A 15,308-nucleotide genomic window follows, 5' to 3' on the forward strand; every position below is an offset into this window, starting at 1 on the left:
AGAGGAAGCCTTTTCTCCGCCCACAGCACAAACAGAACCGGATGTATGCTAAAGCACATTTGGACAAGCCAGCTTCATTCTGGAATAAGGTGCTGTGGACTGATGAAACTAAAATTGAGTTATTTGGGCATAACAAGGGGCGTTATGCATGGAGGAAAAAGAACACAGCATTCCAAGAAAAACACCTGCTACCTACAGTAAATATGGTGGTGGTTCCATCATGCTGTGGGGCTGTGTGGCCAGTGCAGGGACTGGGAATCTTGTCAAAGTTGAGGGACACATGGATTCCACTCAGTATCAGCAGATTCTGGAGACCAATGTCCAGGAATCAGTGACAAAGCTGAAGCTGCGCCGGGGCTGGATCTTTCAACAAGACAACGACCCAAAACACTGCTCAAAATCCACTAAAGCATTCATGCAGAGGAACAAGTACAACGTTCTGGAACGGCCATCTCAGTCCCAGACCTGAATATTATTGAAAATCTGTGGTGTGAGTGAAAGAGAGCTGTCCATGCTCGGAAGCCATCAAACCTGAATGAACTAGAGATGTTTTGTAAAGAGGAATGGTCCAAAATACCTTCAACCACAATCCAGACTCCAGACTGGAACCTACAGGAAGCGTTTAGAGGCTGTAATTTCCAAATTGCCCAAATTTATGCACCTGCCTGATTTTGTTTAAACAATTATTGCACACTTTCTGTAAATCCAATAAACTTCATTTCACTTCTCAAATATCACTGTGTGTCTCCTATATGATATATTTAACTGACATTTTTTATTGTAACACCTAACGACCTAGCGACTCTTTATACAGGAAAATAATGACTATTGACAAGTTTGCCCAAACTTTTGCATCCCACTGTATTTAAGCAACTTGTTCCTGAGGAGAATCCTCTGCTTATTTATGACCAATTGCGGAGGATGGTCAGCATTGTCCATAATATCTAGCAGTTACTTCAGATTACTTCTGGACGTTGTTTATTTGACCTGTCTCAGACTGTATTCATCATGATAAAGGTGTTAAACTAAATACATTTAATGAGTTAAAATTTATGCACATATTATAAACACTGAAACATGAAAGCATAAGACACATGGGACTTTGGGAACTAAAGGCACATAAATTACTTTTTGCATTGTCTTGGTTTTTTGTGCAAAGCTGTAACATATTTTTTTTCATAAAGGACTGGCTTTCACTAACCATGGAGAGTGGGATAAAGGCTGAAAGTGTCTCATGCCACAAGTATTTTGGCCCTTTCTCTTGACTCTAATATGTTTAGTTCAGATGAACAGAAATTAGTTCATTTTGAAAGCGCTTTTATCTCCCCCTGGGGACTCTGTTGTCCTACTGGGAGACTTCAATGCTCACGTGGGCAACGACAGTGAGACCTGGAAGGGCGTGATTGGGAGGAACGGCCTCCCGGATCTGAACCCGAGCGGTGTTTTGTTATTGGACTTCTGTGCAAACCACAGTTTGGCCATAGCGAACATGTTCGAACATAAGAGTGTTCATAAGTGCACGTGGCACCAGGACACTCTAGGCCACAGATCGATTTTATAATCGTATCACCAGACCTGAGGCCATATGTTTTGGACACTTGGGTAAAGAGAGGGGCTGAGCTGTCAACTGATCACCACCTGGTGGTGAGCTGGATCAGGTGGTGAAGGAGGATGCTGCACAGACCTGGCGCGCCCAAACGTACAGTGAGGATGTGCTGGGAACGTCTAGCAGAGGCTCCGGTCCGCGAGATCTTCAACTCACACCTCCGGCAGAGCTTCAACAGCATTCCGAGGGAGACTGGGGACATTGAGTCCGAATGGACCATGTTCAGCACCTCCATTGCCGAAGCCCCTGCACTTGAGCTGCGGCCTCGAGGTAGTTGGTGCCTGTTGTGGTGGTAATCAAGCCACCAAGCTGAAGAAGGAATCCTACCGGGCTTGGTTAGCCTGTGGGACTCCGGAGGCAGCTGATAGGTACCTACAGGCCAAGCAGAATGAGGCACGGGCGGTGGCAGAAGCAAAAACTGGGTTGTGGGAGGAGTTCGGAGAGGCCATGGAAAAAGACTTTCGGACTGCCTCAAAGAGATTCTGGCTATCGTCAGGTGACTCAGGAGGGGAAAGAGGTGTTCTACCAGCACTGTGTATAGTGCGGGTGGAGTGCTGCTGACTTCGACTGAGAAAATTGTCAGGCGGTGGAAGGAATACTTCGAGGATCTCCTCAATCCCACTGGCACGTCTTCCGTGGTGGAAGCAGAGTCTGGGGACGAAGGGGATGACCCGCCAATCTCTGGGGGCGAGGTCACTGAGGCAGTTAAACAACTCCTTGGTGGCAGAGCCCCTGGGGTTGACGAGGTCCGCCCCAAGTTCCTGAAGGCTCTGGATGTTGTAGGGCTGTCTTGGTTGACACATCTCTGCAATGTTGCGTGGAGATCAGGGGCAATACCCCTGGACTGGCAGACCGGGGTGGTGGTCCCCATCTTTAAGAAAGGGGACCGGAGGGTGTGTTCCAACTACAGGGGGATCACACTCCTCAGCCTCCCTGGGAAAGTCTATGCCAGGGTGCTGGAGAGGAGGGTCCGTCCGCTAGTCGAACCTCGGATACAGGAGGAATAATGCGATTTTCGTCCTGGTCGTGGAACACTGGACCAGCTCTTTATCCTCTCAAGGATACCCAAGGGCGCATGGGAGTTTGCCCAACCAGTCTACATGTGTTTTGTGGACTTGGAGAAGGTATTCGACCGTGTACCTCAGGGGGTCCTGTGGGGAGTGCTCCGGGAGTATGGGGTGTCTGGCCCATTGCTACGGGCCATTCAGTCTTTATACGACCGTTGCAAGAGCTTGGTCCGCATAGCCAGCAATAAGTCGGACTTGTTCCTGGTGGGTGATGGGCTCTGCCAGGGCTGCCCTTTGTCATCGATTCTGTTCATAATTTTTATGGACAGAATTTCTAGGCGTAGCCAAGTGGCGGAAGGCTTTCACTTCGGTGGTCTCAGGATCTCATCTCTGCTTTTTGCAGATGATGTGGTCCTGTTGGCGTCATCAGGTGATGGCCTCCAGCTCGCCTTGGAACGGTTCGCAGCCGAGTGTGAAGCGGTGGGAATGAGAATCAGCACCTCCAAATCTGAGGCCATGGTCCTCATCCAGAAAAGGGTGGAGTGCTCACTCCGGGTCAGGGATGAGACCCTGCCCCAGGTGGAGGAGTTTAAGTATCTCGGGTTCTTGTTCAAGAGTGATGGGAGAAGGGAGCGGGAGATCAACAGACGGACTGGTGCAGCGGCTGCAGTGATGCGGACTCTGTACCGGTCTGTTGTGGTGAAGAGAGAGCTGAGTGTAAAAGCGAAGCTCTCAATTTACCGGTCGATCTACGCCCCTACCCTCACCTATGGTTACGAGCTGTGGGTAGTGACCGAAAGAATGAGAATACGCGAATACAAGCGGCGGAAATGAGCTTCCTCCGAAGGGTGGCTGGCCTCTCCCTTAGAGATAGGGTGAGAAGTTCAGCCATCCGGGAGGAGCTCAGAGTAGAGCCGCTGCTCCTCCACATCGAAAGGAGCCAGTTGAGGTGGTTCGGGCATCTGACAAGGATGCCCCCTGGGCGCCTCCTGGGCTAGGTGCTCCGAGCATGTCCCAACTGAAGGATACCCCAGGGCAGACCCAGAACACGCTGGAGAGATTATATCTCTCGGCTGGCCTGGGAACGCCTTGGTGTTCCCCCGGATAAGCTGGAGGAGGTGGCTGGGGTGAGAGAGGTCTGGGCTTCTCTGCCTGGGCTGCTGTCCCCGCTACCCGGCCCCGGATAAGCAGAAGAAAATGAATGAATGGATGGATGGATAGTTATGTAATTCGCATGCGGAAATGCTCCCACAGTTTTTCAGGCTAGAGACTATCTGAATCTGTTTATTGTCTTTATATTTTGATGATATTTTCATTTTTCTCAAAGACCCAACACAACACAAACAGCATATAAAGAAAGTGCTTCCAAGAGTGCTAGAGGTATTTTCAGCCAGAGGACTCACCAAATATTTTGTCTTTTTCAGATCAGTGTGTGTGTGCGTGTGTGTGTTGGACTGGGGGAATACCAGTAGTTTACACCATTAAAAGTTTTATTGTCCCTGAATACCTGCAAAGGAAGCCACAGAAGTCAGAGGAATTCAGTGTGGCTTGAATTATGTGTGTTTAGTCTTAATATTGAGTTTTATATTAGCAGAAGAAAATTTTTATATATATATATATATATATATATATATATATATATATATATATATATATATATATATATATATATATATATATATATAACCGAAGGCCTGACGGTCCTGATCCACAAGGACCCCCAGAAGGGACCGGTCTCCTCCAACTACCGACCAATAACCTGCCTCAGTACCACATGGAAGCTCCTGTCAGGCATCATAACGGCTAAAATGAACAGGCACATGGGTCAATACAAGAGTGGGGCGCAGAAAGGAATTGACCAGAATACCAGATGCTCAAAACACCAGCTACTGGTGCAGTCGCCCGAGACTGCAAGACTAGGCTGACCAACCTGTGCACTGCCTGGATTGACTACAAGAAGGCCAATGACTCAATGCCCCACACCTGGATCCTGGAATGCCTAGAACTATAAAAGATCAACAGGACCCCAAGAGCCTTCATCAGGAACTCAATGGGGATGTGGCGTACAACACTAGAGGCCAACTTCAAGCCCATATCACAAGTCACCATCAAGTGTGGGATCTACTAAGGAGATGCTCTGTCCCCACTGCTGTTCTGCATAGTCCTGAGCCCCCTCAGTGAGATCATTGACAAGAAGGCTACGAATACCGACTACGGAATAGAGCAGTTGTCAGCCACCTCCTGTACATGAATGACATCAAGCTGTATGCCAAGAGTGAAAGAGACATCGATTCACTGATCCACACCACCAGGATATACAGGAATGATATCGGAATGTCATTCGGACTGGAGAAGTGTAGTCGGAAGGTCACGAAGAGAGGGTAGGTAGTCAAAACTGAGGGGATCGAACTACCAGAGGGCAACATTGCAGACAATGAGGACAGCTACAAGTACCTGGGGATCCCACAGGCATATGGCAATAATGAAGAGGTCGGTAGGGAACCTGCAACCACCAAGTGCCTGCAGAGGGTCAGGCAAGTCCTGAAGAGTCAGCTGAACAGTTAGAACAAGATCCGGGCTATCAACACCTACGCCCTGCCCGTGATCAGGTACCCTGCTGGGATAATAAGCTGGCCAAAGGAGGAGATGGAAGCCACTGACATCAAGACCAGAAAACTCCTGACCATGCATGGAGGGTTTCACCCCAAGTCCAGCATCCTGAGACTGTATGCTAAGCAGAAGGAAGGAGGCTGGGGACTAGTGAGTGTCAGTACAACAGTCCAGGATGACACAACAAACATCCACAAATACATCAGGAAGATGGCCCCAACCGAACATGTGCTGAGTGAATACCTCAGGCAGCAGAAACCCAAGAATAAGGAGGAAGGAGGCACCATCATGGAGGGACAGGCCCCTGCACGGTATATACCACCGGCAGATAGAGGAAGTGGCTGACATCCAGAAGTCCTTTCAGTGGCTGGACAAAGCTGGACTGAAAGACAGCACAGAGGCACTAATCATGGCAGCACAGGAGCAAGCTCTGAGCACAAGATCCATAGAGGCTGGGGTCTACCACACCAGGCAAGACCCCAGGTGGAGGCTGTGTAAAGATGTCCCTGAGACAATCCAGCGCATAACAGCAGGGCGCAAGATGCTAGCAGGCAGGGCATACATTGAACGCCATAACCAAGTGGCCGGCATAGTATACAGAAACATCTGTGCCAAGTATGGACTTGAAGTCCCGAGGTCAAAATGGGAGACACCCTTTAGGGTCGTGGAGAATGACCTAGCTAAGATCCCGAGGGACTTCCAGATACAGACGGACTAAATGGTGGTGGCTCACCAACTGGATATAGTGGTGGTAGACAAGGGGAAGAAGACGTCCGGAGTGATTGATGTAGCAATACTGAATGACAGCAACATCAGGAAGAAGGAACATGAGAAGCTGGAGAAGTACGAAGGGCTCAAAGAAGAGCTCAAGAAGATGTGGAGGGTGAAGGTAACAGTGGTCCCAGCGGTAATCGGAGCACTCGGTGCAGTGACTCCCAAGCTAGCCAGGTGGCTCCAGCAGATCCCAACAACAACATCGGAGATCTCTGTCCAGAAGCGTGCAGTTCTGGGAAAAGCCAAGCTCCTAGGCCTCTGGTAGATGACCCAAGCTAGAAGGATAGACCGCCCATAGGGGACAGAGGGTAATTTTAATTATATATAGCATATTTGATACCTAGTAGTCAATATTTGAGAAGATACTCTAGCGACGAAACAAGTAGTAGTCCAGTGTTCCAACATTTGGAAGAATGAACTGCTATTACAACTGGAGATTGATGAGGAACAACACAGCTATGGCAAGGGGGAGCCACAGCATCAGGTTAGGGGGGAGATATCACTCTCCCCCCTCCCAAGATTGCGTACCAATCCCCAAGTATGACAGGAGGAGCGAGTGCGAGAGCAGCTGACCTAGACAGCAGCTGACACAAAGATAGGATCATGGCAAAGCTGGAAACCTGAACCATCCATAGCCAGTTAAAGGAATTGGCAGGAATATCAGAGGATGTGGTACTCAATGGGGATGTGGGGAACAACACTAGAGGCCAACTTCAAGCCAATTGCACAAGTCACCATCAAGTTGACTTGTCTACTCAATTGAGTAGACTGACACAAGGGACAAGTCCAATCAGCAGTCAGGATGCATTGTACAGGTGTGTTGTTTAAGGAAGCCTGTACAGAACTAGAGAGCAGAGAGATTTGCAGAGATGGGCTGAGTACTGGAAGTAGAGGGCTCCAGAAATGAGTGGCCCCGAGTTGGGACTTGGCAGAGCTTGGGACTGGAGAGGAAAGCCTGAGAGTGGATACAGTATAACTCGAGTTGGGATTGTACAGATAAGGAGCTTGGAAATTGCCATCGCCTGCTGGCCACCGGCGAGGGAAAGAAGTCAGATGCTGATCAGGTGCAGCTCACTGTGACAATTAGCCACTGATGGAGCAACCTTGGAAGTGTAAATGGAGTTGCTACAGTTGCAGAAGTACCGCTCCTCAGCTGAGGATTCAGGGTTCAGAATTGAGGGAAGCTGAGCTACTGAACGGTTGTGGAATTTAAGACTTCAATGAATCATGGACCAGAGGTAACTAACCATTTGCTGGATGTCACTCTTGTTTTATTTTTCTGTGCTCATGGTTTTGAAATTCCTCTCACTGACACTGTTTTTAGGTTAATATCAACTGTTTTACTGGTTTTTAGATTTGTTTTATTCAGAGGTACCTTTGTTTTATGTGATTTTTATTGAGGGAGAATTAAAATTATTTTTTAAATATACTTATCTGCTTTACACACTGTTGCTGGCACTGCTCACACGACTCTCCCCTGTAGAACCTAAATTAATAAAATAAAACTGGTTCATAGGCTCATTTAAACCTAGGTGGCATTGTTGCAAGGTAGCCAATAAGTCATCAATCAGCCTACCCTTTTTACATTTTTCCCTTGAGAGTGGAGGTGAGGTGAATTTCCAGAAATGAATCAAAGTCTTTCCACAAATGATGCAGTCAACAACATTCAGAAAGGAATTTCCAGCCATCTTGACACCAAGCAATTCCCTAGAGAGCAAATAGAAAATAATAATAGGAATGTTAAGATGTGAAATTCATAAAGTATTGGCTGAGAGACTGAAATTGCCAACACAGAGGACTCGAGGCTGATTAGTGTGATGGCTAAAGCCTGGGAAACAAGAGGGCAAGCAGGCAGGTGAGAGAGAGAGAGATAAGAAAAGCAACCGAGACCTGTAATGGATGGATGTGAAAAAGTTAACAGAATGTAAAAGAATAACATAGATGGAAAGGGTTTGTTGACTTTGGAGAGGTTTCTGTATTTGTGCTGTTGTAACAAGTCACATATATCATCTTACAGTCTCTCTATCTTGTGTGCAAAAGCCTCAACATGAGGGACCTTTTTTTTTTTTCAAAAAGGATTGGCTTCTATGAGATTAGTTCGAGCCAAGTCAAATGGTGAGATACAGGCCACGCGTTCATATCAGATGAACAGATGTTCCTGACTGAAAAACTTTATTTTATTCCACATTATGAACACTTGGAACATTATTGTGCCACCTAACAATGATAGTATGGTTATCTACTCATACTTTGTCAGTGCCTTGACCAAACAGTTGCATAAACCCGACACTTATGTTTTTACTCTATTTGTTACTGAAACGAGTGAACACACTAGAACACACTGCTTCTTCAAACAGAATAATCAAACTACCTCCTAAATAAATACTATGAGTACACAAGTACTAGACGTACTGCTTTTTCCTCTGACTACTCCAAGTTCTATTTTGTTTTTTTTTTTGTTTTTTTCCACTACATATTTGTGGAATGCATATCATCTGTTTCAGTCATTCAGATTTAGGAAGAGGATGGAAAACACATTTTCAAACACTCTTGGGACTCTTGAACTCACATACACCTCTGCAGCTTTTCAGCTGCTGCAGTTTCTCAGGCTCTAGTAAGTAACCTCAGAGATTATCAGAACCTCATCATTTTTGTATATTCTGGAGGATATTTCCATTGTCCCTGTAGGCTGACTATAACACAAACATCCTTTAAAGAATGTCTACAAACTGCATACAAAAGCAGAGAAGTATGAGTTTTGTGTTTCATCTGTTCAATTTTCTGGTTATATGTTAGTGAGTAGACAAGTGAAGACAGAACAGTGGAGTTATTTCTAGGATTTACAACCTTCATCTAGAGATTAATAAAGGATTACAATGCAAATTTTGGCATCATTAACTAAACTAACTTCACCCACCTTGTTTTTTATGTTCCCCAGAGCCTGAAGCTGTTTTTCAGTGTCTTAAGGAAAGGTTCTTGACAGCAGCTGTACTTATCCAACCTTAAGTCCATTGTAGAGGTGAATGTAAATGTTGTGGTGGCGGCAATAGATACATCATGCACTTTTTTTTTCTAGTTGAGTAACGTAGACAGAGCACAGTTATTGATTTGGGTCATAGTGTTTGCTTTGGAGTAGTGGAGACGGTGGTTGGAGGGCATCCATCCAATGTGTGAACTGTCTGTAAGAACCCAACTTATATGCAGACAGCTGAAAGACTAAATTTTGTCCAAACTCAGTGGACCTTGTTTTCTTGGTTGATTCAATTTTGTTATAATGTACCACTCCAGATCCATGATGCTCCTGACATTTCTTCGTTGAGGCTTAGTCAAGGACTTGAGACCATCCTCCCACAAAGCCATATTTCTCATAATAAATAGACTGCCATGCCCAAAAGCAAGAATTAAACTCAAGTGGAGGCAGTAGCGGTTTTAGATACGGGCGACACGGGCGGTTGCCCGGGGCGGCATCGTGGTGGGGGGCGGCATCACGGGGTCGGCAAAAAAAAAAATTGCTCGTACTCATGCTGCCCCGACATCATGCCAGCGCATATTGGGAATGGCATAGGCATTTTCTATCGCCCATTTGCTGGGAGTAAGGGCGCCCTCCGTTTGCGAGGTGCGCCTGCTGCTTGCGGCACAGGGAGGAGAGGGCGGGGCGGCGGGGGATTCTCTGGCTGGCTGGAGCAGCATCTAATAACCAACTTGCAAAATAAAACAAAATAAAAACAAACCAACAAAAACGAAAACACCAGACATCATGATACAGACTTATAATTTGCACCGATGTTTTTTCGAAATTCTATACGCTAAAAATGAGCGCGAGAGCCCTTGGTGCGCCTGCTCGCTGCTGAAGTCAAAGTAAACTTTATTGTCATCTCCGCTACAGACAGTCCAGTATATAGAGAGACGAGACGACGAGGCTCCATTTACAACAGTGCAAGTAAACAAACAATAAATATAAGAAGAGTAAGAAAAATAAATATACACTTTAGGACCAGGGGTAAAGGGATCAATAACAATTTAAAATGTATATTTTATATTTTGTTGATTTAAAGTTTCACACACAACCCGTTTTTAAAGTTTAAAAAAAAGAGAAAGAAGAGGAGGAGTGTAGCGACTTCCACAGTCGCTAGATGCTGGGGATGGAGCCTGCCTATTTACCTGACGCGCTGTCAACTGTACGCAATAATGCGAGAGGTGGAATTGCTTGCTTGTTTATTAAAGTGCTTGAAAAGTTTACAGAGCAATGTGATCGGCTCGCGATTCAAACTCTTAAAACATCACAGCTCTAATGCAACAAGGGGAAACTCGTTGTGCTGCGGTCAACAAAAACTACGGCTGCCCAGCCCTCCTCTCTGTCAAAATCAAACCAGTGAATGACAGACTGACAACGCCCTCTTAATGTCACTGCTAGCACCCACGTGACTCCCGTTACACATCACCATAGCAACCAAACAAATGAAAACCCAGTGATCATTAAAATTCAATGCATTTAATTATGGCTCCTACAAGGAGAAACGAGCAAAAGATACAGGTAAGCAGATGTGTCATTGGATAATGGCAGGTCATGTATCCTAAAACATTAAGAATCAGAACACTTTCTTAATCCCTAAGGAAATTATGTGGGTTACAGTTCCTCCAAGAAGAAATGGTAAAAATAGTAACAGTAAGAGACTAAACTCCAAACAATATATACAATAATATAATATTAATTAGTCAGTGTCAATTGTTGATTTGTCCTGTTCCCATTGTATGACGAATTATGATGTCTGTTTGGTAGCCGTTTGCATACTATGCATATTCTCTCTCTCTTCATATATAGGGTCATATATGTGTGTGTGCGTGTGTGCGTGCGTGTGTGTGTGGGGGGGGGCACCAGAGGGCGTGTTCGCCCGGGGCGCCAAACAGGCTAGGACCGCCACTGAGTGGAGGACACTCCAACAATGTATATAGTGCTGTGAAAAAGAAAAAAAGCATTTGACCCTTTATTCATCTTTTTCACACTTTTTTTTTTGTCATTGACGATCTGCAGGCTCCACAGACTCTGGACTCTTACCCAGTAGGCATGCAGAGTTCATTTGGAGCCAATGTGGGTGAGGGGACTCACCAAGTACTAACTACCTCGAAATCATCCAGGTGTCTGTTTTAGCACTCTGATCATTTTTAATCACATAAGGCTGGATATTATGGCCTTTTAACCACTCTTAGCTGTGACGTAGGAGGCAGCCAGCCATGCTTGAATGTTTCAGATCCCTAAACAAATTTTAATAGTAGACAGTGGAAATCCAACTAAGTGTTCCTAGCTCTGTCTGAAAAAAAGCATTCGCCCCCGATCTAATGACTGCTTGTGCCACCCTTGGCCTCAATAGACTTCAATAGACACATCACTGGAGAAGAAATCGATTCAACTTGTTTTTTTACCATTTGTGTTAAAATAAACTAAAAAAGGTATTAATTTCCCTTTTAACCTTGGGTAAAGTGTAAAACGAGGTTAAGGAAAAAGGCTTTATGTTAAAATATTGACCAAGAAGGCTGAAATATGCTATTTATAGTATTATAAATTTTCCAAGCGCTTATATGAAAATGAATATTAAGACTTACTGTAACATATTTAATTCAAGCTGCACTGAATTCCTCTGACTTGTGTGACTTCCTTTGCTGGGTTTCAATGCTCTGTGGTGTATAGGTACATTCAAATCAAATCAGTCAGTATCACAAAACCATCTCAGTAGTTTACAGAGAATGATCTAAAAAAAAAAAAAAAAAAAAAAAGGAGAAAGTATTCATTGAACAACAGTTCTCTGGCTGAAAATACCTCTAACACTTTTTAATGTATTGTTGGTGTTGTGTATTTGGGGTAAAATGTGAATATCATCAAAATATAAAAAATAAAGAGATTTGGATACTCTCTAATAGCCTGAAGAACTGCTGGAGTTTTTGAGAATACCAGATATTCTGTCCCAAGAGTGTCCATCGCCGGCCTTAATCTGAAGCAGATGTTATGCATTCCATAGAGCTAGCACACTGAACAGCAAAACCTTGGAGTAGTCTGAGGAAAAAGTTCGAGGTTCACACTGAACTCCAGTATACAGATTTCTTTACAGTGATATAAGGTCTATTAGGGATGTACACTTATGATTTACTTAGGAGGTAATCTGACTATTCTGTTTAACTGTTCAGCCTTTTTCTTCCCCTGAAGATCAGTTCATTGTTGTCTGCTGGTTCCATTCTGGGTGTCTGTTATGAAACTGCAGGAACAGACTTAGATCCAGATCATAGAGACAGACTTCATTTAAACAAACTTTTAATTCACTTTCATTTTTCATTTCTGCTCATTTGGTTTCTCTCCATTCATAAAAGATTGTGCAGAAACAGTCTAACGGGGAGTGAAACCACAGCAGTTTAATAATATGCTGCGGTGGGGTGTGTTCTGTGGCTCGGCTGAAGGGTGGTGCAGAGGGCTACAATCCAGTGTGGACTGACACTCTTCTAAATAGTGGTTCTTGACAAGATTGCCAAAGGCAGGTGTGTGCAGCCCAGAAGCAGGAACTCTCCTCAGAGTCCCAATGATGCACAAAGACAAGAACAGCACAAAACACACATATACACAGAGAAAGTGGAGGGAGAGGCAGATCAGGCCAGCGAGAACAGAGGGACCATGACAGTTTTAGTCGATATAGCTCATGTAGCTCAGTATTTTCTGCAACAACAGATGAACGGGTCGATAGCAAAAATAATGAAACTCTCTATTTATTCTTTCAAGTCATTTATGTGAGGAATAAACGTAGCCATAAATCCTTATAAAGGCCATTGTTATTCACTGCAGTGTTTCAGTATCAATCTACAATATAGCAGTGTTCTATAAAGATAAATGTGTATTAGTAAATCCACTTGCTGGAATTCAGGACAGTGATCTGTACCCGGTCATTGATGTGCCTGCTGAGGGCTCTTTCCATTTCTTTAACTGTGTTTTTAATCATTTTTAAGTTCAATTCAATTCGATTCAATTCAATTTTATTTATATAGCGCCAAATCACAACAAAAGTCGCCTCAAGGCGCTTTATATTGTACAGTAGATCGCACAATAATAAATACAGAGAAAAATCCAACAATCATATGACCCCCTATGAGCAAGCACTTTGGCGACAGTGGGAAGGAAAAACTCCCTTTTAACAGTAAGAAACTTCCGGCAGAACCAGGCTCAGGGAGGGGCGGGGCCATCTGCTGCAACCGGTTGCGGTGAGAGAAGGAAAACAGGATAAAGACATGCTGTGGAAGAGAGACAGAGATTAATAACAGTTATGATTCGATGCAGAGAGGTCTATTAACACATAGTGAGTGAGAAAGGTGACTGGAAAGGAAAAACTCAATGCATCATGGGAATCCCCGGCAGCCTATGTCTATTGCAGCATAACTAAGGGAGGATTCAGGGTCACCTGGTCCAGCCCTAACTATATGCTTTACCAAAAAGGAAAGTTTTAAGCCTAATCTTGAAAGTAGAGATAGTGTCTGTCTCCCGAATCCAAACTGGAAGGTGGTTCCACAGAAGAGGGGCCTGAAAACTGAAGGCTCTGCCTCCCATTCTACTTTTAAATACTCTAGGAACAACAAGTAAGCCTGCAGTGTGAGAGCGAAGTGCTCTAATAGGGTGATATGGTACTACAAGGTCATTAAGATAAGATGGGGCCTGATTATTTAAGACCTTGTATGTGAGGAGCAGGATTTTGAATTCAATTCTGGATTTAACAGGAAGCCAATGAAGGGAAGCCAAAACAGGAGAAATATGCTCTCTCCTTCTAGTCCCTGTCAGGACTCTTGCTGCAGCATTTTGGATCAGCTGAAGACTTTTCAGCGAGTTTTTAGGACATCCTGATAATAATGAATTACAGTAGTCCCGCCTGGAAGTAATAAATGCATGAACTAGTTTTTCAGCATCACTCTGAGACAGGATATTTCTAATTTTAGAGATGTTGCACAAATGGAAGAAAGCAGCCTTACATATTTGTTTAATATGTGCGTTGAAGGACATGTCCTGGTCAAAAATGACTCCAAGGTTTCTCACAGCGTTACTGGAGGCCAAGGTAATGCCATCCAGAGTAAGAATCTGGTTAGATACCATATTTCTAAGATTTTCAGGGCCGAGTACAATAACCTCAGTTTGATCTGAATTAAGAAGCAGAAAGTTAGCGGCCATCCAGGTCTTTATGTCTTTAAGACATTCCTGCAGTTGAACTAATTGGTGTGTGTTACCTGGCTTCATGGATAGATAGAGCTGCATGTCATCTGCATAGCAGTGAAAATTTATGCTATGTCTTCTAATGATGCTGCCTAGGGGAAGCATGTATAATGTAAACAGAATTGGTCCTAGCACTGAACCCTGTGGAACACCATAATTGACCTCAGTGTGTGAAGAGGACTCTCCATTTACTTGAACAAATTGGAGTCTATTAGATAGATATGATACAAACCACTGCAGCACAGTACCTGTAATACCTACAGCATGTTCTAATCGCGCTAATAGGATATTATGGTCGACAGTATCGAACGCTGCACTAAGGTCTAGCAGGACAAGCACAGAGATGAGTCCACTGTCAGAGGCCATAAGAAGATCATTTGTAACCTTCACTAAAGCTGTTTCTGTGCTGTGATGAGCTCTGAAACCTGACTGAAACTCTTCAAATAAGCCATTCCTCTGCAGATGATCTGTTAGCTGTTTGACAACTACTCTTTCAAGGATTTTTGATATGAAAGGAAGGTTGGAGATTGGCCTATAATTAGCTAAGACAGCTGGGTCTAGAGATTGCTTTTTAAGTAAGCGTTTAACTACAGCCACCTTGAAGGCCTGTGGTACATAGCCAATTATTAGAGATAGGTTGATCATATTTAAGATTGAAGAATTAATTAATGGCAGGACTTCTTTGAGCAGTTTTGTAGGAATGGGGTCTAAAAGACACGTTGATGGTTTGGAGGAAGTAATTATTGAAGTTAACTTAGAAAGATCAATTGGAGAAAAAGAGTCTAACTTAACATCAATGGTACTAAGAGTAGCTGTAGATAATATTACATCTGTGGGATGATTATTGGTAATTTTTTCTCTAATGATAAAAATTTTATTTGTGAAGAAGTTCATGAAGTCATTACTAGTTAACGTTAAAGGGATGGTTGGCTCAGTAGAGCTCTGACTGTTTGTCAGCCTGGCTACAGTGCTGAAGAGAAACCTGGGGTTGTTCTTATTTTCTTCAATCAGTGATGAATAGTAAGATGTTCTGGCTTTGCGGAGGGCTTTCTTATAAAGCAGCAAACTATTTCTC

This window comes from Pelmatolapia mariae, linkage group LG20 (genome assembly GCF_036321145.2).
Source record: "Pelmatolapia mariae isolate MD_Pm_ZW linkage group LG20, Pm_UMD_F_2, whole genome shotgun sequence".
Taxonomy (NCBI): domain Eukaryota; kingdom Metazoa; phylum Chordata; class Actinopteri; order Cichliformes; family Cichlidae; genus Pelmatolapia; species Pelmatolapia mariae.